The following is a 24,712-nucleotide window of genomic DNA, read 5'->3' as shown; positions in this document are numbered from 1 at the left end:
ACAAGTGTCTGGCGCAGTTGTTAGATCGGTTACTGTTGCTACAATGGCACCTTATCAAGATTTAAGTCAGCCTGAACGTAGTGTTACAGTCAGCGCACGAGCGGTGGGACATAGCGTCTCCTACGTAGCGATTTAGGGGCGATTTTCCCGTACGACCATTTCACGAGTATACCGTGCATGTCAGGAATCTGGTAAAACATCAAATCTCCGATATCGCTGTGGCCGGAAAAAGATCCTGCAAGAACGGGACCAACAACGACTGAAGAGAATCGTTCAACGCGGCCGAAGTGCAACCATTTCGTAAATTGCAAAAGATTTTAATGCTCGGCCGTCAACAAGTGTTAGCGTGCAAACCATTCAACGAAACATCATCGCTATGGGTTTTCGGAGTCGAAGACCCACCTGTTTACCCTTGAAGACTGGATGACACAAAGCTTTACGCCTCGCCTGGGTCATCAACACCGACATTAGATTGTTGATGACTGGAAACATGTTGCCTGGTCGGACGAGTCTCGTTTCAAATTGTATCGAGCGGTTGGACGTGTACGTGTATGGAGACATCATCATGAATCCTTGGAACCTGCATGTCAGCAGGGGATTGTTCAAGCTGGTGGAGGCTCTTTAACGGTGTGAGGCGTGTGCAGTTGGAGTGATATGGAACCCTTGATACGTCTAGATACGACTCTGACAGATGACACGTTCGTAACAATCCAGTCTGGTCACCCGCGTCCGTTCACGTCCATTGTGCGTTCTGACTGCCTTCGGCAATTCCATCAGGTCAATGCGCCACCCCACAAGTCCAGAATTGCTACAGATTGGCTCCAGGAACACTCTTCTGAGTTTAAACACGTCTTCTGTCCACCAAACTCTACACATGAACATTACTGAGCATACCTGGGAAGCCTTGCAACGTTGTGTTCAGAAGAGGATTCCACCTCATCTTGCTCTTGTGGATCTATGGACAGTCCTGCAGGAGCCACGGTGTCAGTTCACTCCAGCACTACTTCAGACATTAGTCGAGTCCATACGACGTCGAGTTGCGGCACTTCTGTGTGCTTGTGATGACTTACACGATATTAGGTAGGTGTACCACTTTCTTTGGCTCTGCAGTACACAGGGTGGTCCATTGATCGTGGCCGTGCCAAATATCTCACGAAATAAGCGTCAAACAAAAAAACTATAAACAACGGAAATTGTGTAGCTTGAATTGGGTAACCAGATGGCGCTATGGTTGGTCCGCTAGATGGCGCTGCCATAGGTCAAACGGATATCAACTGCGTTTTTTTAAATAGGAACCCCCATTTTTATTACACATTCGTGTAGTACGCAAAGAAATATGAACGTTTTAGTTGGACCACTTTTTTCGCTTTGTGATAGATGGCGCTGTAATAGTCACAAACGTATGGCTCACAATTTTCGACGAACAGTTGGTAACAGGTAGGTTTTTTAAATTAAAATACAGAACGTAGGTACCTTTGAACATTTTATTTCCGTTTTTCCAATGTAAAACATGTATCTTTGTGAACTTATCATTTCTGAGAACGCATGCTGTTACAGCGTGGTTACCTGTAAATACCACATTAATGCAATAAATGCTCAAAATGATGTCCGTCAACCTCAATGCATTTGGCAATACGTGTAACGACATTCCTCTCAACAGCGAGTAGTTCGCCTTCCGTAATGTTCGCATATGTATTGACAATGCGCTGACGCATGTTGTCAGGCGTTGTCGGTGGATCACGATAGCAAATATCCTTCAACTTTTCCCACAGAAAGAAATCCGGGGACGTCACATCCGGTGAACGTGCGGGCCATGGTGCTTCAACTGCGCGCGAGCTATGTGCCGGACATCCATCATGTTGGAAGTACATCGCCATTCTGTCATGCTGTGAAACATCTTGTAGTAACATCGGTAGAACATTACGTAGGAAATCAGCATACATTGCATCATTTATATAGCCATCGATAAAATGGGGGCCAGTTATCCTTCCTCCCATAAAGCCGCACCATACATTAACCGACCATGGTCGCTGATGTTCCACTTGTCGCAGCCATCGTGGATTTCCCGTTGCCCGGTAGTGCAGAATTATGCCGGTTTACGTTACCGCTGTTGGTGAATGACGCTTCGTCGCTAAAGAGAACGCGTGTGAAAAATCTATCATCGTCCCGTAATTTCTCTTGCGCCCAGTGGCAGAACTGTACACGACGTTCGAAAGTCTTCGCTATGCAATTCCTGGTGCATAGAAATATGGTACGGGTGCAACTGATGATGATGCAGCGTTCTCAACACCGACGTTTTTGAGATTCCTGATTCTCGAGCAATTTGTCTGCTGCGTATGTGCGGATTAGCCACGACAGCAGCAAAAACACCTACTTGGGCATCATTTGTTGCAGGTCGTGGTTGACGTTTCACATGTGGCTGAACAATTACTGTTTCCTTACATAACGTAACTATCCGGCGAACGGTCCGCATACCGAGCAGCATACATAGCACACGCCCGTTGGGCATTTTGATCACAATAGCCATACATCAACATGATATCGACCTTTTCCGCAACTGGTAAACGGTCCTATTTAAAACGGGTAATGTATCACAAAGCAAACACCGTCCGCATTGGCGGAATGTTACGTGATACCACGTACTTATACGTTTGTGATTATTACAGCGTCATGTATCACAAAGCGAAAAAAGTAGTCCAACTAACACATTAGTATTTCTTTACATACTACACGAATATGTTATAAAAAATGGAGGTTCCTATTTAAAGAAACGCAGTTGATATCAGTTTGACCTATGGCAGCGCCATCTAGCGTGCCAACTATCGCGCCATCTTGTTTCCCCCTTCAAGCTAGACGAGTTTCGTTCTTTGTAGTTGTTTCGCTTGATGCTTATTTCGTGATATATTTGGCCCGGTCAATATCAATTGACCACCCTGTGTATTAGGCATAGCCCGTGTGATATAACTCGAATTTACACTACCTGAGGAAAAGTATACGGGCCCAAATTTGTATACATTGAATATTTCCTGCCCGACAGGACTTAAAAGTCCCATCACTTTTTAGTCATCAAACAGCAACGGTTTGAATTCATGCACTGGCATCCTGTTTGTATGTTTGAGTACCTCTTCTGTAACACAGAAAATTCTTTGGCTGTGACTATACATATATCTGCTCGCAGGGGACTGATAACAAAAACAGGGTGTCGTGCCCGTGGAGGTATAATTAGGGGAGTTTAAAATTTGTGTTAACTTCCTATGGGACCAAACTGCTGAGGTCTTCGCTCCCTAGGCTTACACACTACGTAATCTAAGTTAAACTAACTTACGCCAAGGACGACACGCACACACCCATGCCCGATGGAGGACTCAAACCTCCGACAGGGGGGGGGGGGGGGGGGAGGGGGGGGGGGCGGCAACCGTGGAAAGTCGCCCGAGACGGCGCAGCTACCGCGCGCGGCCTAGAGGAGTTGTCACGAGCTCACAGACTGAAGCCGACGCCTCCCAAGTTAGTTGCACCAAACATTAGCTTATGGTGGAAGGGTTTTGATCAAACTTGCCAGCCTGCACAAATTACGGGTCTACTAATCCTTATAATTACAGTGAAAATAGAAAAGGAATTATTTCATTCATAAAAGGAGTCTTTAAAGCGATATTTTGTTTTATCTGCGTTAATCTTGTTTGCACTGTTTACTTTTAGTTTAGCGGTTTTATTTCTGTCCTTTGATTTTAGATTTCCTTTTATTCCAAAACGAAAAGTTCCCTGGGTGAACGTTGTGAGAAGGGAAGACTGGAAACTGATTAAACATTGCAGAATACGTTCTGAGCATTTACGGAACGAGGACGTAGACTGAACATCGTTTTCACCAGTCCGTATTAAGGAAAATAACCTTACCGTAAAACACACTTCACTTCTTGGTTATTCTAAACGTATAATAAAAAGAATGTTACATTAAAGAAGCAAAACGAATCTTATCATTGGATGAAATATGCATTTAAGGCGGAAAAACGTTTCAAAATACATCCCTTATGTTGTGTGAAAGGACATTATTGTCAGTGTTTTGACATTTACAGCCGGCCGATGCGGTTCTAGGCGCTTTAGTCCAGACGGTAGCGCCTAGAACCGCTCGGCCACCTCGGCCGGAGAAGGTAGTCAAAAGTCCAACTTATAATTCGTAGTTAAATTAATCCAAATACAGAGTAACAAAAATGCCAAACTTGGCAGTCAGCATGGAGTTCATCCTTTCCAACACAGAAGTGTCTCCAGCAAAACTAGTCCCGCCAACAGACTAGACAGAAGTACAATTTAAAAAACAAGGCTATGACAACGCTGTAACAGCGCGCAGCTTGGCAGGTAGCATGAGCTGTGTGCTATGCCGCAGCTGTCCCACTAGCTCAGCGAGACAGCCTGTCTTTGGCACGGGAGAGGCGAACACGCCTTGTTTGCGTCTCGTGTGATCCGCTGCTTGCGAGCGATCGCGCGTTTATTTACATCCACGTAGCGATATCTCTTCGTGTTCGAATTCATCGACCATTATGGCGTCTTCCCATCGCCAAGTAACTATTAATTTAATAATTCCTTTGGATCATGTACGATTTAAAGTGTATGAATCAAAACGATTTATACTGTACTAAAGACGTCTCCTGCCGCAAGTTGTTCTCGGAATTCATTTTTCGATCCTTAGTACCACTGTGTACATAAAGCTGACGAATGAACAGCTGTGCGCCGACGCTGTGCTGCGCCATGATACTGATCTCAAGTTCCGATACTCTGAGGGACACAAAGGGGCTGGCGTGGTTGATAACGCTGGTTTTTGCCTCCGAACGTTGAGAGTTTTCCAACTCCAGCTTAGGTGCCATCGAACGCTGTGGAGGCCGCCTTTAAACCTTACGGCAATGCTGTCGCTCACCTTGCTGAAAAGTGAAAGTTCGACACCTACCGTGTCCACAGTGTTATCCGACAGACAAAAACTAAACTGGGAAACAGGTGCCTTCCTACCTGGTTATTGCTGACTCCAGGGCTGTCATGTCTGACGGCCAGCCGCACACTAACTCAGGTCGTGGCCAGGGCCATGTACGTTCTAAATGTCTCCGACATAGGCTGGTTCAGATGCTGATCGGTGATATTGCTCGCTCTCTCTCTCCCTCTCTCTCTCTCTCTCTCTCTCTCTCTCCGCCCGCAGCTCATGGTCTAGTGGCTGGCGTTGCTTCCTCTGGACCACGGGGTCCCAGTTTGATTCCCGGCCGGGTTGGGGATTTTCTCTGCCCGGGGACTGGGTGTTTGTGCTGTCCTCATCATTTCATCATCATCATCATCATTCATGACAGTGGTTAGACACGACTGTGTACAAGAACTGGGCTGTGCAAAAATTGGGACTTTGTACAGGCACTGATGACCCCTCAGTTGAGCGCTCCACAAACCGAACAACTTCATAATCATGATGATGATCATCATCATCATCAGCTCTCTCTCTGCAGAGCACACTGTTTTACCTCAATCCTGTGCGTCCCCATTTGACTGCTTGCGCTCCCACTTTGAGTGAGTCGGCGCCACTGCAGACACATCTCGACGACACGATTGATGTTTTGGCTGTCTCTCCGTAACTGCCGCCGGAGGTAGCACTAACTGACGTTGCCTGTCAGTTGACGCAAGCCGTCTGAACCGGCCCCCTGGTTGTTGACCGTGGAGCTGCACCGACCTCCGCTTTTCTGCCCTATGGCCGCATGTCAGACGAAAGCCATCTGCCATTGGACATGGTTGGTTGGCTGGTTTGTAGGACTGAAGGGACCAGACTGCTAAGGTCATCGGTCCCTTTTTCCAAAAACTTCAAACATCCACACATAATAAGAGACGACACAGGACAAGAGAGACTCAGACAGAGACCAGACAAAAGGAATTAAAATCACACAGAGTGTGACAGTTGTTGGCCGACGGTAGAGACAAAAAAGAAAAAGCCAACCACCCAGAAACACACTACACAACCCAGTCTAAAATCGTAGGCCAAAGGGCAGACTCGACACAAGAAAGTGACAAACACTTAGACTAAGTGATAAAAACCCCCTGCCTGAATAAAACGAAAAACTAAGCCTGCCATGGCTGGCCGTGGTGGCCGTGCGGTTCTGGCGCTGCAGTCCGGAACCGCAGGACTGCTACGGTCGCAGGTTCGAATCCTGCCTCGGGCATGGGTGTATGTGATGTCCTTAGGTTAGTTAGGTTTAAGTAGATCTAAGTTCTAGGGGACTTATGACCTAAGATGTTGAGTCCCTTAGTGCTCAGAGCCATTTGAACCATTTAAGCCTGCCATGGCAGTGTCATCTGTTAAAAGGGGAGGGAGCGTATCAGGCAGCGCAAACGTCGGCCTGAGCACAGTTAAAAGGGGACAGGCCAACAATATGTGGACCACCGTCAAAGCCGACCCGCAGTAACATAGAGGCGGTCCTCACGCCGCAGTAAATAGCTGTGCGTCAAGTGGGTGTGGCCAATGTGGAGCCGACAAAGGACAACTGATTCCCTGCTAGTGGCTCGCATGGATGACCGCCACATGTCCGTCGTCTCCTTGATAGCACGGAGTTTGTTTGGTGTGGTCAGGTTGCGCCATTCAGTGTCCCAAATCGCGAAAACTTTGCGGCGAAGACTGCTCGCAAATCGGTCGCCGGAAGGCCAATGTCCAGAGATGGTTTACTGGTGGCCTGTTTGGCCAGGCGGTCAACATGTTCATTGCCCGGTATTCCAACATTGCCTGGGATCCAAATGAAGGTCACTGAGAGTCCACTCCTGTAGAGGGCATAAAGAGTCCTGGATTAACAATACCAAAGGATGGCTAGGAAAGCACTGGTCGAGGGCTTGTAGGCTGCTTAAGGAGTTCACTACAAATGACGGAGGACTCACCGGAGCAGGAGCGGATATGTTCAAGAGCGCAAGAGATGACAACCAGCTCTGCAGTGAATACTCTGCAGCGAACCAGCAAGGAGCGTTGTTCGATATGGTCAACGTGAGTGTAAGGAAAGCCAACAAGACCGCCGACCAGTGAGCCATTAGTGCAATTGATGTCTGAGCCCCCAAACTCGCCAAGAACAGAGAGAGAATTCCGGAGGAGGACCTCAGGTGGGACTGAGCCTTTGGGGCCAAGCAATAGGTCCAACCGAAGCTGCGGCATTGGACATGGAACAGCATGTTAGAAAGCAATGGTTTCTGATGAAAAGGAAGAGACAGCGCCTCCATCAGATGTGTGCGCAGGATGACGACCATACTACTGATGATGTGCTGTCCTCTGATGTTCGGGCAGCAGGTGATGCGACATCTCTCCCCGCCTCCATCTCCAGCAACTACCTACGGGCACTGACATTCCCCTGCCTGTTTCTAATGCAGTTGCCCCCTTTCTATATCTGACACTACTGTGGTTGCACCTCTGATAGTGTTTTCACTGGCCCAGCCCAGTGAGACGTCTGTTTCCTGGGTGGACGACGCCATCACTGAGAATGGACGTTGTGGAGGAGTACAGGGCGATGGATCCCCTTGGTGGGGTCGTCTCCCTCCCCATCAAAGTGATGTGCTCTCCGACGAGGCTCAAGCACGGAGCTCCTCGCGCTTCCTCCATGATTCCATCGCCCACCGTCCAGGCGATGGCAGCTTTTCAAATTTATCGTATGGCCGAGATCAATGTCAATACCATTCGCACGTGACATAAAATGGCATTACTTGACGAAATACCTTAAGCTGTGGGAACTGAGGTTGCCTGTCTTCGGGGGGCATGTTGGTATATTTTTGTGCTTCCCATGGCTTTAAAGCACACGTCTCCCATGCTTCATCCACTGGTAGTGAGGTTGCGATCCTCTTCTATATCTACACCGATACTCTGAAAAACACATTTTAAGTGCCTGGCAGAGGGTTTATCGAACCACCTTCACGATTCTTTATTATTCCAATTTCGTACAGCGTGCGGAAAGAACGAAAACCTATATCTTTCCGTATGAGGTCTGATTTCCCTTATTTTATCATGGTGATCGGTTCTCTCTATGCGGGTCGGCGTCAACAAAATATTTTTGCATTAGGAGGAGAGAGTTGGCGATTGGAATTTCGTGAGAAGATTCCGTCGCAACGAAAAACGCCTTTCTTTTAAAGATGTCCAGCCCAAATCGTGTATCATTACAGTGACACTCTCTCCCAGCCGGCCGGAGTGGCCGAGAGGTTCTAGGCGCTACACTCTGGGACCGCGCGACCGCTACGGTCTCAGGTTCGAATCCTGCTTTGGGCATGGATGTGTGTGATGTCTTTAGGTTAGATAGGTTTAAGTAGTTCTAAGTTCTAGGGTACTGATGACCTCAGAAGTTAAGTCCCATAGTGCTCAGAGCACTTCCCATATTTCGCGATAATACAAAACGTCAGCCCTTCTTTGAACTTTTTCGATGTACTCCGTCAGTCCTATCTGGTAAGAATCCCACACTGCGCAGCAGTATTCTAAAAGAGGACGGACAAGCGTAGTGTAGGCAGTCTCCTTTGTAGATCTGTTACTTTCCTTAGGGTCCTGCCAATAAAACGCAGTCATTGGTTAGATTTCCTCACAACATTTTCTGTGTGTCCCTTCCAATTTAAGTTGTTCGTAATTGTAATTCCTTGGTATTTAGTTGAAATTACGTCCTTTAGAATTGACTTATTTATTGTGTAGCCGAAATTTAACGGATTCTTTTTAGCACTCATGAGGATGACCTCACGCATTTCGTTATTTATGGTCAAGTGCCAATTTTTTCACCATACAGATATCTTTTCTATATCGTTTTGCAATTCTTTTTGGTCTGCTGATGACTTTATTAGGCTATAAACGACAGCGTCATCTACAAACAACCGAAGACGGTTGCTCAGATTGTCTCCCAAATCGTTTATACAGATAAGGAACAGCAAAAGGCCTATAACACTATCCTGGGGAACGCCAGAAATCACTTCTATTTTACTCAATGACTTTCCGTCAATTACTACGAACTGCGACCTCTATAACAGGAAATCACGAATCCAGTCACATAACTGAGACGATATTCAATAGGCATGCAATTTCACTACAAGCCGCTTGTATGGTACGCTGTCAAAATCCTTCCCTAAATCCAGAAATACTAAATCAATTTGAAATCCCTTGTCAATAGCATTCAACACTTCATGCGAGCTACAGTATGCTTACTGATACAGTTGTATGTCACTCTCATGCCAGAGGTATGGCTGTCACGGTCAGTAGGGCCAAGATCAACAAAGTCTATGCGCCTTCTGATTTGGGACGATGCTGCGAGTGCTCTCTACTTTCTTCTCCAAGCCATGCCACACCTATCCATCAGGGTCAGCAAGAAGCTTGTCATGGAAGGTGACTTCACATAGGCGCCTGAAGGCCAACTGACACACCACCCATTTTTCACCGCGCTAGCGGCAGTTGCCCAGCACCTCAACCTTGTGGACCCTTGAGAGCAGATACATGGTAACGTCTAGGGTTTGCACATTTCTCTGCCATTCTTCAAGTCGTCTCGATCGTGTTTATATCTCCTGCGATAACGTCAGTGGGGCGCAGGTTACTGAAGTTTGGTCCCTTGCATTACATTCTCTGTCCGTATATCTGTGCTGTCAATCTCTGCGCCAGAGAGCGTGCCGCAGCTGGGGATATGTAAACTGTAAAGAATCCCTCTTACTTCACCCGGCTGCCGCCAGTTCATTGAAACGATGTAGAGAACTTGTCGTCGTGGCTGTGATGCGTATCAGTCTGCCCTATCATGGTAGGTCCTGTGTGCAGGTCCTACCCTCCGCAAGGCCTTGATTGGTTTCAGAAGGGAGGTCACTGCGTGACGATGATGAACCCAGGGTTTCTACTTCACCACTCTCCGGAATGTAATATGACGCCATATTCGCCAGAGTGTCAGGTGATGGTGAATCATGCAAGGCACAGATCGCTGTCCAACCCGGACGTCACCTTAAACTAGCTATGGTCAGGGCATCACAAGACTGCTTAGCGTAAAGCATCCGTCACTTACCACGTGATAGCAGAGTGGCGCCACCGTCGGAGGATTTTGATTACTGTTCTCACTACTGATGGCGGGCGGCACTTCGATACTCAGCGCGATAGAGGTTGCCCTCTGTGAAGATTATGTTGTGCGGTTTACATAACCTCACAACCCTGCCAACATAACCGCAGTCTCCCGCCTCTCCTCTGGCACGGTTCCTGGAGATGCAATGATGAATCTGCTTGCCGACGTCTCTGACGACGAAATCCATGAAGCTATCCAGGTGTTTCTACGAACAAGTCGCCTGGCCTTGATGACCTCCCAATAGTTTTGTCGGTCTTTTCATCCCCTATTGGCGTCGATGTGGACAGAAATTTGTCGAGACCTTATGTCGCCTATCGTGCAGATCACAGACAGTTTCGTCAACGGTCTCCTTATTCCCGTCCACATCACGTATAGAAGACTACCATCCTTGATTGTGCTCAAAATCTTTAACCAGCTGCTGGCTGCATCCCGTTCTGAAGTCTGTAGCTATCGAGACATCATCGCATGTGCTTACTTTCGACCACTCCTGACTTCACCCTGATGGCGATTAGATCGATCTCGACTACCTGGAACGGATGCTCCGAAATATGGGATACCAAGATACTACCATCGACATCGTGATGCGTCTCCTTCGCGGAGCGACGTCTTCTATTCTCTACAGTGACTTTCTCAATCGTCCGGTCTTGATCCATCTTTTGGTGCGTCAACACTGCCCGCTCTGTGAACTGTTGTATGGTTTCGCCATGGACCCGTTGCTCTGTGGCTTCCGTCAACACCCGTCTGGGAGATCACTCGGTGGACATGTGTTCAGATGTATTGTTTATGCGGACGGTCTCGTCATCGGTCGTGGTAGCGATGCTGAGGTCACCTACAGCGAAGCTTCTGGTAGCTGCCTTAATGCCCGCAAATCGACCACCGTGGCTACAGATGCAGGGTTTCCTGCGGTTAGCGCTGCTCCATTGCGTGTAGCTTCTACTATCCGATGCTTGGGACACAATTTCGTAAGTGATTTGTGGCGCACGATTGCCCTCAACTGCCGGCGCCTACTGTCCCAGCATCGAACTGGGCTCCTAGAGCATCGTTTACGAGCCCTCTGTCTTCTGCAACGGACACAAAATGTAAATGTGGAAATGGCGTCGTGTATCCTCACATGGCAGAGACAATTCCCACTCCTCACTCCACGGCCCACAGCATGCTAGCGGCGTTGGGCTCATATGTTTGCCATGGCTGGCTGTTCAAGATACGTTATGAGATCCTAACCTCACTGCGATGCAAGACGGTTTATTCCTTTATCATGCCCCTGACAGAGTGGGAGCCCTTTTCGTCAGATCTTAAATGGTGCTGTGACACTGCTGTCCCACGTGTCTGTCTTACCAGCCTTTTGCTGGACGCTCTGTCAACCGCTATCCAACTTTCGGACATCCCGTCGTCCTTGTACTTCTCCCATTTTTTCCTCTAACTGAACTATGTCCGTACTGCGATATTGCAAACGACTTTTATGTCCACGAAGGTTATCTGTGGCTTTCTTAAACAGAACAGCTCATAGAATGTGGTTGAGGGAAGTATCCCCACATAGCTTCGCGAGTCGTCTGGCTATCAGTGTGCGCTGCTTATCGCGCCACTGACGACCAGTCTGCATGGTACCCTATCGTCAATGGGAAATAAGTATACCGGTCACGCCGTCACGGGATTCATCTCGCAGACACCTCGTTGTGTGTCGTTTGTGATGTTCTGCAACCGGACGCACCTCCTCTGGTGTGCAGATTGATTGATTGGTTGGTTGGTTTAAGGAGGGGGGAGGGGGGAAGGAACGATACTGCGAGGTCATCGGTCCCTTGTTTCCGGTAAAATAATTACACAACGGAAATAAGAAAAGAAAGAGACGTACAGCACAATAACAGGAGAATGGAAGAAATAGAAGAACGACAGAAGGACAACAAACACTACTATGGACAAAACAGGAAAAGAAAACCACAGAGAAAAGCAAGAAACAGGTAGAAGTGATAAAAAAAACAGAGCTGATGACCGTGGTTGGCTGACCACGAGAATAAAAAGGAAAAGCCAGCCACACTGCGACGCATTAAAACATCCAGCCTAAAAGCATTAGAGCGGAGAACACAAAGGGACAAAGAACATGCGCGAAAACTTATATAGAATTATAAAACCCACCGTCACGTATAAAACGTAAAACTAAATTAGCCGATGTGGCTTTGTCAGCTAAAATTAATGGCAACCAGTCTGGTAATGGAAAAGTCTGTCGCAGGGCAGCCAAATAAGGACAGCTCACCAAGATATGGGCCATTGTCAGCAGAGCACCGCACCGACACTGAGGCGAGTCTTCACGGTGCAGGAGGTAGCCGTGTGTCGCCCAAGCGTGGCCAATGCGGATCCGACAGATAACCACAGAGTCCCTGCAAGAGGCTCGCGTGGAGGTCGCTCACACATTTGTAGTCTTCTTAATAGCACGCAGTTTGTTGTGCATGCTGAGGTTATGCCATTCCGTCTCCCGAAGTCGCTAAACCTTGCGGTGTAGTACTGAACGCAGGTTAGTTGCAGAGAAGCCGATCTCCATAAGCGGTATCCGCGAAGCTTGTTCGACCAGATTGTCGGCAAGTTCGTTGCCTGGGATTCCGACATGAACTGGGGTTCAGACAACTATCACTGAACGACTGGACTGTTCCAGGGCATAGATGGACTCCTGAATGGTCGCTACCAAAGGATGACGAGGGTAGCACTGGTCCATAGCTTGTGGACTGCTCAAGGAGTCAGTACACAGAAGAAACGATTCCCCAGGGCATGAACGGGGTTAACTGAGTACTTAGGGCCATCTGTAAGGTCCAGGCGAAGACGTGGTCTAGGTGTACACCATGGAGGTGTATGCGAATGGACCACTATATGTGGTAAAGGTAAGGACTCCAGTTCGGAAAAAACTGATCTGACACGAACTACAATTGGAAGCCCTGACTTGGGCCGCCGATGAGAGAGATGAACCGCCGTGGATGGGACAGGAGACAGTAGTTCCGATGCAGAGGAGAACTACGAACGTTGTGTACGCCTAACCTGCAATGGAGACACTCCAGCCTCCAACAGGACGCTGGTCACTGGGCCCCTCCTAAATGCTCCTGTCGCTAGGCCAACGCCACAGTCATGCACTGGGTCGAGTAAACACAACGCTGAGGGCGCCACTGAACCATGAACCAGATTCCCATCGTCAAGGCGGGATTGAACAAGGGCTCTGTAGATCTGCAGCTGCGTAGAGGGATCTGCATTCCAGTTGGTGTTGCTCAGGCAGTGGAGAGCATTGAGGTGCTGCCAGCACTCGATATGTCTCCACTACAGTGAGTGGATCGTCATTAAGGTAAAGTTCTGGTTCAGGATGAAAGGTACGATGCCGACAGAAGTGCACAACACACTACTTTGCGACCGAAAACTGGAAACCGTGGGCTAGAGCCCATGACTGCACCTTGTGGATGGCTCCCTGTAGGCGCCGCTGACCAACACCACTACTCGTGGAGCAGTACGAAATGCTGCATACACAGAAGGTGAGGTGGACGGCCCTACAGCTGCTCCTAGACCATTAATGGCCACTAAAATAGACACACACTCAAAACAGAGCCCTGCGGGATCCCATTCTTCTGGATATGGGAAGAACTACGGGAGGCACCAACTTGGAAAGTACGACGCAACAAGAAATTCTGGATTAAAATCGGGAGCGGGCCTCAGAGACCGCACTTGTGTATTGTGGCAAGGATTCGATGTGGCTAGGTCGTGTCATACGCTTTTCGTAAATCAAAAAAGACGGCAATCAGGTGTTGGCGTCTGGAAAAAGCTGTTCGGATGGCAGACTCAAGAGGCACAAGATTATCAGTGGTAGAGCGACCCTGGCGGAAGCCGCCCTGACGTGGAGCCAGTAGGCTACATGACTCCAGGACCCAACCCAAAAGCCGACACATTATATGTCACAGCAGCTTACAAAGAACGTTGGTGAGGCTGATGAGACGATAGCTATCCACATCAAGCGGGTTTCTACCGGGTTTGAGCACCGGAACGGTGGTGCTCTCCCGCCATTGCAATGGAAAGACGTCATCGCACAAGATCTGGTTGAAGATGACGCGGAGATTTCGCTTGTAGTCAGATGAGAGAAGTTTAGTCATATGACTGTGGATCCGATCCGGTCCAGTAGCAGTGTCGGGGCAATGTGCAAGAGCACTGGGGAGTTCCCACTCTGTAAATAGAGTGTTATAGGATTCACTGTGGTGTGTAGTGAACGAGAGGACTGTCCCTTCCAGCCGCCGTTTGGGAGTGCAAAAGGTCTGAGGGTAGTTCTCCGATGCAGAGGCTCGAGCATAGTGCTCAGGAAAGTGCTCGGCAATCGCGATTGTGTCGGTAGATAACACGCCATTTATGTTAACACTGGGAACACCTGTTGGGGTCTGGTACCAGGAAACACGTTTGATGCTTGCCCAGACTGCGGAAGGTGATGTAAGGTCGAGACATATCTCTCACAACACTCCTGCTTCCGTCTTTTATAAGTTGGCGAACTGGGCACGAAGCCATTTAAAGGCTATGAGGTGCTCCAGGGAAGGGTGCCGCTTATGCCGCTGTAAAGCTAGCTGACGCTCCTTAATTGCTTCAGCGACTTCCGGCGACCACCAAGGGACTGCCTTTTGCCAGGGGGCACACTAAAGAGCGAGGGATCGCATTTTTCGCTGCAGAAACGATTGCTGTAGTCACCTGCTCAACCGCCACATCGATGTTCCCATTTAGGGGAGGTTGAACAGTGACAGCAGAAGTGAAATTTTCCCAGCCCGCCTTGTTTAAACCCCATCTGGGCATGCGTCCGTTTGCCTGATGCCGGGGCAGCGACAGGGAGATGGGGAAGTGGTCACTACCACACAGGTCGTCATGTGCTCTCCAGCGGATAGATGGGAGAAGTTCTGGGCTGCAAATTGATAAATCAATGACCGAATAACTACCATGAGCCACACTGAAGTGTGTGGTGGCCCCAGTATTTAAGAGTCAAACTGAGACAGTAAAGTTTCGACATCTCCGCCACAGCCATCAAGCACGGTGCCACCTCACAACGGGTTAATATCCCCTGAAAGTAGGAAAGGTTTAGGGAATTGATCAACCAGTGCATCTAATACATACAGGGGTACTGCACCATCTGGAGGAAGATTTACATTCGAGACAGTTATTTCCTGTATCGTCCTTATTCCGATAGCCACAGCTTCAAGAGGGGTTTGAAGGGCACACTACACTACAGACTGAGTTTATGACATGAACACAAACTCCACCTGACACTCGACTATAGTCGCTACAGTTTCTGTAATATCCCATATAGTCACGGAGGGCAGGTGTCCGCATTTCCAGGAACCAGGTTTCCTGGAGGGCAATACAGAAAGCAGGTGTAAAGCTTAACAGTTACTGTAACTCTGCCAGGCGGTGGAAAAAACCGCCGCAATTCCACTGGAGGATGAGGTCATCGTGAGAGTGGGAAGGCATGGAACATTCAGTGAGGCAATTTACGCCTCAGGGTCAACTGCTGCCACCGATCTATTGCCTGAGCACAGTCTATATCCATTGTGTCTGAGGGCCTGGCGAGACCTACGTCCTTAGCAGAGGCCAGAATCTCCACCTCATCTGCAGACACAGCGCTTGTAGTTAATGGTGATGTGGGTGACATCGAAATTCCCTTGGTCTTCGGGTTCTTCTTTTTGGATTTCTCTTACTGATCCTTGGGATTCCCTGGCTGGGACGACTTCACTGATGCAGTCTCCAGGCCTGATGATGAGCTTGAAGCCCTACAACGAGCTGGTTTGAGGCTCTTCAGCCACTTTTGGGTGTCATCTTTCCCACTAGCAGAAACCTGGGAAGGGAGTGACCGAAGGGACCTCTTCCAGCGCAGAAGTGGGGACTGACATCCCTGATGGCTGGCGGGTGAGAGGTGACTGGGGTTACAACCGTTGTAGCGGCGGCGTAAGACGATGTCATACAAACAGGATGTAGGTGTTCAAATTTCCTCTTAGCCTCAAATGGCTCTGAGCGCTATAGGACTTAACATCTGAGGTCATCAGTCCCCTAGAACTTAGAACTACTTAAACCTAACTAACCCAAGGAAATCACACACATCCATGCCCGAGGCAGGATTCGAACCCGCGACAGTAGCGTCACGCGGTTCCAGACTGAAGCGCCTAGAACCGCTCGGCCACCAGCAGCCGGCTCTTAGCCTCAGTGCAGGGTCTTGTACTCCATGATTTTCCTTTCTTTCTGGAAAATCCAGCAGTCAGGCGAGCAAGGCGAATGGTGCTCCCCGCAGTTGACACAAATGGGAAGCGGGGCACATGGAGTATTGGGATGTGATGGGCATCCGCAATCTCGACCACATGATGCTGGAAATACAGTGGGAAGACATATGGTCTAACTCCTCACATTTAAAGCACCGCATTGGGGGAGGGATAAAGGGCTTTACATCACAGCGGTAGACCATCACCTTGACGTTCTTGGGTAATGTATTCCTTTCTAAGGCCAAGCTGAAGGCATCGGCGGCCGATTATCCCTTGGACTTCAGTGACATGCCAAACGAAATGTACACCTTGCCGCTCTAAACTGGCGCGCAGCTCATCGTCAGACTGCAAATTAGGTCCCTGTGAAAGATGATACCCTGGACCATATTTAAGCTCTTTTGGGGCGTGATGGAGACAGAAACTTCCCACAACTTGTCACAAGCGAGTAACGCTCGTGACTGGGCAGAGGATGCTGTTTTGATCAAGACTGACACAGATCTCATTTTGGACAAGCCCTTCACCTCCCCAAACTTGTCATCGAAATGCTCAACAAAAAACTGAGGCTTCATTGTCATGAAAGATTCCCATCAGCTCTCGAACATACAAGGTACCAGGGTGAAGAAGAGCCGCTGCCGTCCTTAGTCTGACATTCCTACCGTAGTGTGGCCAGGGATGGCAACGATTTTGGGTCATACTTTTGTGCTTTGGATTGAGCCCGTGAACACTTAGAGACTGCTGGTGTTTGACCACCAGCTACAGATGATGTACTACACTTCATCGCGTGTCATCCACCCTGATGCCACCCACTCCGACCAAGGCCATCCCCACGGGCGCCGACCGGCCGCAGCAAAGGCCACCTGGCCGTTGCCGGATGTTCTGATGCTCCAGGGTGACGGGCATCTTCTCCTCGGCATACATGTGGAGCTAACGGTGCAATCATCAGCAGAGCGATCCCTATGTGGTCAGGAGGCTACAACCAACAGGGTACATGGTGGCTCCACCACAACGGACTGGCTACTGTGCTGGATATCAGGTGCAACCAAGCAAACAAGTCTAGTATCATCGTCAACGTAGAAAACGATACTGCACAGTTGATTCAATAATACGCACCCAGGAGGGTGACCTCGCCCAACAGTTCCAGAATGAGCAGAAGCGCAGATCCACGTCGACGAAGGATGTGGTAGGTCTCAGCTCAAGATGGACACGATGCACCATGCAAGGCGTCCGCACCAATCTGGCTCGCTCTTCGGGAAAATTTTGAAAAATGGAGGTCAAACCCTACAGGGGACCATCACATAAGAACCGAAACGTGTAAGGCTCTTTAGTCGCCTCTTACGGCAGGCAAGAATATCTCGGGCCTGTTCTAACCCCTGGACCTGCAGGGGGATGAAATCCGTTAAGTGGATTTGTGGACACTGCATTTCCTTAATGAACGCTGTTGTGCAATTGTCCGCAACACCAAACAAAGGCTATTTTTGTCCAGTTCTCTTTGTTGTTTCTTTCTTAAGCATCCCAGGCGTTGGGGTGTTATTGCAATGAGGAGTCGATCCACGCCATTTCCACTTTAATATTGACTATTCTCTGGTCATTGCAATGTTCTACTCCGAAAAATTTTGCACCTAAAGTCCCACCGTGTGTGGCATCTTGACGCTCCCCGTCTCCGAGACGTCGGTTCCTGCTATGTTTGGTGGTATTAAAATAAGAAAATTAAAAATTACGAAAACATAAATCATTGGTGTGCTTTGTTCCTCTACTCTACGTTCCCTACGCTTTCCTTAGCTCCAACGGGAAGGGAATGGGACTCGATGGCCAGGTCTCGGGTTGTGACCCCTGTCTACATTGCCTCCATCCTTCCCTTTGGACTCCAGAAAGGTCCCTTTGAAAAAGGGAAAAGAAGGAAAAAAACCTTTGGGTGGGGAGTAAAGAAACTGTGTTAAATTTCCAGAAGTATACAGCAGTTTATTTTTTTTTTTAGTTGTATTTAAAAAAACGAAGCAGGAGATTCTAAGTTCGAATCCTGGTCTATCATACATTTTAAAAAGTGAGACAAGGCATGTGGAACGGTTATGCAGACTAGCCAATGGTTGAGTCGCTTTCGCGTCAATCTTTCTTCCTTTTTTTTTCAGTTTACACTTTAGACCTCTTCAATACGGAATCTTGTGTTTTTGTTTGTACTGTTACCTTTATTTAAACATTAATACGTAACACTAACTTCTTACAGACGTAGACGACCACAAATAAAACCAACAGAAAATAATAGTGGATAGAGTAATATGCAGTGAGGCACAGACAACACAACAAGTAGGCTACACCAGACTGTACATTATGCTATGCACAATAATTCCATTCTGTACTTCTGATGTCCTTCACAGGGCTGGTACGTACACGTATGAGAAACGTTCTCTTTAGAGAAAATGTCGAAGTAAACACCGTCCATTTCCAAACACTTCGCCACTTGCTGCATCATACTTTGCGGGATCCTGCAGAACACACCTGCGTGCGAGCTATTCGGTCGTGTACATCCATGGGTTGATACTATGAACTTATTTGTTTAAATGTCCCCACAGATAAAAATCTCGTGGGTTAAGATTCAGGCAACGTGGAGCCCACAAACTGTATCTTCACGAGTAATCCATTTCCCTGGAAACTCTTCATTTAAACAGTGACACACATTAATTCCAAAATGTGGCGGTGCACTACCGTGCTGAAACTTCACCTGTCACACAACACCATTTTCGAATGCGTCAGTAAAAATAGTGCAAAGACACGTACGCTGCTGGGGGGGGGGGGGGGGGGGGAGGGGGGCGTTCAACTTGCCCAGCAAAAGGTAAGGGACCAAAAGCACTCCTCCCACGATTCCAGCCCACAGGCTTATGTCAAGGCGTGCCTGAATGTCACGTTCTCTGGCGACAAGTGGGTTGTGTTCCGACCAATAATGGCTGTTGTGGAGGTTGAAAATGCCTTCAAGAGTGAAGCTAGATTCGTCAGTCCATTTCAAGTTATTTATAAAATGTTCGCTATCTTCCAATTAGTGCAAAAGCTATTCACAAAACTGTACTCGTCAAATGCTCTCTTCTGGCTGCTGGTGTTCAGTTAACGTGTAGTGAATGATATGGGTGCATTTGTTCATCGTGTAACACTTCATCAGCTAGTCTTTGAGGTCTCGGGAACTGCCTCGAAATATCACACGTACTTCGTCGAGTTGGCTGGTGAACGATTTCATGAATCGTGTCCTCTATTTGTGAAGAGCGTTTAGTCCTTGGACAACCTTTGTCCATTACTTGTGGACGAAGATTACCGGTTCCTGAAGGCGTCGAAAAACATACTTATCGGGATGGCGCGTTTGAATGTACCGTGCAGCATACGCACGAGCAGCATCAACCGCTTGGTTATCGAATGCATCGAGCACCAAAAGTATGTCGACGTACTCATCGTTTGTGCACTCCATCGGGAAGCCGCCCCACATGAAGTTGACGGAACCAGTTATGGCTGTTCACGGCGCAGTTAGTAGCCACATGCATGCAGTTTCACAGATCCTACTGTCGTGTGATACGCTAGTGTTATGTGGCAAAATGATGTCCCTATTAACGACGAGAACTAGGGAACGGACGTGTAAAAAAAATAAGAATAGGAACCTGACGCGAATTCGATTTACAGCTCCACAGAGGAAATAGGTTTAATTTCCCAGCAGTCTGCTCAGTGAGCTACTATGGCTAGTAGTGCTGGTTGATACTCATTCTTCGGTACATTTCGATGCATTGCACGATATGAGTGTTGTCACCTCTTCGTTTTCATACATGTGTTTTCAAACTGCACCAGATCTGGTTATTATAGATAAACCTGTATATCGGATGTGAATGAGAAACCACATGCCGACTTCCAACTGCGGCATTGTTTCTTCACAATGTATGAGTATTCCAGTGCTTTGTTTCTAGTTCATTTAGTAACATTTTCGCAAAATGTCGAATACTTTGGTACATTTACATCTACACTACATTTATACTCCGCAAGCCACCCAACGGTGTGGCGGAGGGCACTTTACGTGCCACTGTCATTACCTCCCTTTCCTGTTCCAGTCGCGTATGGTCCGCGGGAAGAACGACTGCCGGAAAGCCTCCGCGCGCCCTCTAATCTCTCTAATTTTACATTCGTGATCTCCTCTGGAGGTATAAGCAGAGGGAAACAATATATTCGATACCTCATCCAGAAATGCTCCCTCTCGAAACCTGGACCGCAAGCTACACCGCGATGCAGAGCACCTATCTTGACAGAGTCTGCCACTTGAGTATGCTAAACATCTCCGTAACGCTATCACGCTTACCAAATAACCCTGTGACGAAACGCGCCGCTCTTCTTTGGATCATCTCCATCTCCTCCGTCAACCCGATCTGGTACGGATCCCACACTGATGAGAAATACTCAAGTATAGGTGGAACGAGAGTTTTGTAAGCCACCTCCTTTGTTGATGGACTACATTTTCTAAGGACTCTCCCAATGAATTTCAACCTGGCACCCGCCTTACCAACAATTAATTTTATATCATCATTCCACTTCAAATCGTTCCGTACGCATACTCCCAGATATTTTACAGAAGTAACTGCTACCAGTGTTTATTCCGCTATCATATAATCATACAGTAAAGGATCCTTCTTTCTATGTATTCACAATACATTACATTTATCTATGTTAAGGGTCAGTTGCCACACCTTGCACCAAGTGCCTATCTGCTGCAGATCTTCCTGCATTTCGCTGCAATTTTCTAATGCTGCAACTTCTCTGTATACTACAGCATCATACGGGAAAAGCCGCATGGAATTTCCGACACTATCTACTAGGTCATTTATATACATTGTGAAAAGCAATGGTCCCATAACACTCTCCTGTGGCATGCCAGAGGTTACTTTAACGTCTGTAGCCGGCCCTAGGCGCTACAGTTTGGAACCACGCGACCGCTACGGTCGCAGGTTCGAATCCTGCCTCGGGCATGGATGTGTGTGATGTCCTTACGTTAGTTAGGTTTAAGTAGTTCTAAGTTCTAGGGGGCTGATGACCTCAGTAGTTAAGTCCCATAGTGCTCAGAGCCATTTGAACCATTTAACGTCTGTGGACGTTTCTCCATTGAGAACAACATACTGTGTTCTGTTTGCTAAAAACTCTTCAATCCAGCCACACAGCTGGTCTGATATTCCGTAGGCTCTTGCTTTGTTTATCAGGCGACAGTGCGGAACTGTATCGAACGCCTTCCGAAAGTCAAGGAAAATGGCATCTACTGGGAGCCTGTATCTAATATTTTCTGGGTCTCATGATCAAATGAAGCGAGTTGAATCTCTCACGATCGCTGTTTCCGGAATCCATGTTGATTCCTACATAGTAGATTCTGGGTTTCCAGAAATGACATGATACGCGAGCAGAAAACATGTTCTGAAATTCTACAACAGATCGATGTCAGAGATATAGGCCTATAGTTTTGCGCATCTGCTCGTCGACCCTTCTTGAAGACTGGGACTACCTGTGCTCTTTTCCAATCATTTGGGACCTTCCGTTCCTCTAGAGACTTGCCGTACACAGCTGTTAGAAGGGGGGCAAGCTCGTTTGCGTATTCTGTATAGAATCTAATTGGTGTCCCGTCAGGTCCAGTGGACTTTCCTCTGTTGAGTGATTTCAGTTGCTTTTCTATTCCATGGACACTTATTTCGATGTCAGCCAATTTTTTCGATCGTGCGGGGATTTAGAGAAGGAACTGCAGTGCGGCCTTCCTCTGTGAAACAGCTTTGGAAAAAGGTGTTTAGTATTTCAGCTTTACGCGTGTCATCCTCTGTTTCAATGCCATTATCCTCCCACAGTGTCTGGGTATGCTGTTTCGATCCAGTTACTGATTTAACGTAAGACCAGAACTTCCTAGGAGTTACTCAGTTTTTCAGAGGTTGGACAGAAAAGGATTTACGTAGGGTGTGTCCACAGTTCGCCTTTATAGCGGCTTAAGGTCGGGTGGGAATTTTAATGAGGCGTCTGAATGTCTCTGGAGTACTGGTAGGCCATTATTCCTCAACAGCTGAAAACAAAGAAATCAGTGATGTTGGACGTTGTGCTCTCAAGCGTCGTGTACGTTCTAACTCGTCCCAAAGGTGTTCCACTGGCTTCAGATCGGAACTATCGCGCCGGCCAATCCATTTCGGGAACGTTAATGTCCACAAACCCTTGCTTGACAGATGCTGCCTTAGGATGGCGTGCACTTCATTCTGATAGAAACGATCATCTTATACGAAATCGTCGTCTACTATAACCATTACACAATTCTGTAAAATGTGGTAATTTGCTTCCGCATTTAGCGTTAGCTTCAATGTGGTAAGAGGACCACCCCTTCACCACGAAAGACACTCTCAAACATTTTCCGTACTGTGCTGTTGACAGAACACACGATGACATGTAAAATTATACAGGCATTCGCCAAACTCCAACGCATGCCACAGAGTACAGCGTTATTTGTTATTGCAAGTTACTCGTCTTCCTTCTTACCTTGTACTTTGGCACTGATCTTTACGCAGCCCCAAGCACTGATTGCTGAAATGTGTGGGTCATGAGGAGATGCTCTACCACTGTACACCATTATTTTTAACTTCCTACGCACAGTAATCGTTCTAGCTGGGTCGCTGGTAGCGCTTTGGAACTCACGAATGATTCATTCTGCTTATTTCGTGTACTTATTTACAGACACCCTCCGCACTGCTCGATGTTCCCTGTCCGCCAGCACTTGAGTTGTCCGTGGACTTTATTCAGCTACTTTGGCGTTTCTACTTCACAATCGCATCCAACGCTCAACTTGGGCAGTGATGAAATGTGGTTGGTTTGAGTGATGCGATGCTGAAGGAATTAAATTAGGGACAATAAAACCCGCATACTTTGCTCTTTTCCGTGTCCGGTTATGTTGCGAAGAGTCAAACCTACTTTTTAGCTTATTGTCATGTTTATAAGTGCTATCGTTATTTTCGAATTGAGTCTGATGCTCTACAATAAATTGCATAGGAAAATATACAGGGGCATGGTCCCAGTGGATGCCGAACAGGCTAGGACAATAAATCCTCTAAAGCCAGTGCGATCACTTAGCATCTCCACCAGCAAATCCTAGGCCCACGCCCATGAAGGTGAAAACCGCGTAGCCCCTGGGTAATGCACTCTCTCACTAAAAGTGTAGCAGACGGAAGAGGCTGAAAAGGCGAGTTCCTCGTGTCTTCCAACTGGATCCTTCGGCTAAGGGAGAAGACCCTGACAGGAATCAAGCAGGTGAGTAGATCTCAAGGTGGAAGCCTCACCTCCGACTATCCTTGCAACAAGCTGGTCCCTTCTTGCACGGCAAAACGTGAACACACTCGCAATCTTCACAAAACGAAGCCGGACGCATCTCGGAGGAAACAGCCAAAGCATGACAAGGATAAACGATATGGAATCTCGGACAGGATAAAAATTGTTGTTGTGGTCTTCAGTCCAGGGACTGGTTTAATGCAGTTTACCGAAATACAGGGATAAGGTTTCACGTTCATCTGAACTACATATTACCTTTCATTAAATATTTTGTCACCTGACCACAAACTACCCTTAAACGACAAAGTTTTGCTGGGTATGCAGCTGGAATATAAGACAGTTCCGTCGGCGTTGAAAACATCCCACACATCATACTGTTCAAGCACTAAAGGCTATCAATTTGTAATCACAAAGTCTGGAACCGCGCGACGGCTACGGTCGCAGGTTCGAATCCACCCTCGGGCATGGATGTGTGTGATGTCCTTAGGTTTGTTAGGTTTAAGTAGTTCTACGTTCTAGGGGACTGATTACCTCAAAAGTTAAGTCCCATAGTGCTCAGAGCCAATTGAACCAATTGTGATCACAGTCATTAAATTGTTGTTAGCTTTCCGGCAAACATGTTTGACATGTTCCTCTTGTTGAAACGTTGCGACCACCCCGACTTTAAGGAAAATCGGAAACCCTTTTGTTTTGTTAGTTTATCACCTCTTTCAAGCATTCTGAGACCTAACTTGTCTGAACAAAACAAACAACGCAGTCATGGGACTTTCGTGTTTAGCCGTTTTCATAAATTCTCCCTTTCGGTTGAGCATATTGCATTCAAAATTTTCCTTAGTTTGGTCACTAATTTTAAATATCGCTAATAGTGCAGGTTTAGTAATATCAAGCTGCTTACTGTATACCGTTTTCGATCTCAGTTTTTAATCAACGGTTTTAAGCAGCTACGTCGTCCCGTATTCTCTGCCTTTACAAGTAAAAATATCACGAAATGATTTTGACACAAAATCCACCGGCTGCCACACATATCTTATCGAATTCGCAAACAAAAGTGTTGTGTCAGTGAGAATATACAAAGACAAGCAATGACATAACAGCATTGGGAACCACTGT

Source organism: Schistocerca americana, chromosome 2 (genome assembly GCF_021461395.2).
Source record: "Schistocerca americana isolate TAMUIC-IGC-003095 chromosome 2, iqSchAmer2.1, whole genome shotgun sequence".
NCBI lineage: Eukaryota > Metazoa > Arthropoda > Insecta > Orthoptera > Acrididae > Schistocerca > Schistocerca americana.
This window is presented reverse-complemented; position numbering follows the sequence as displayed.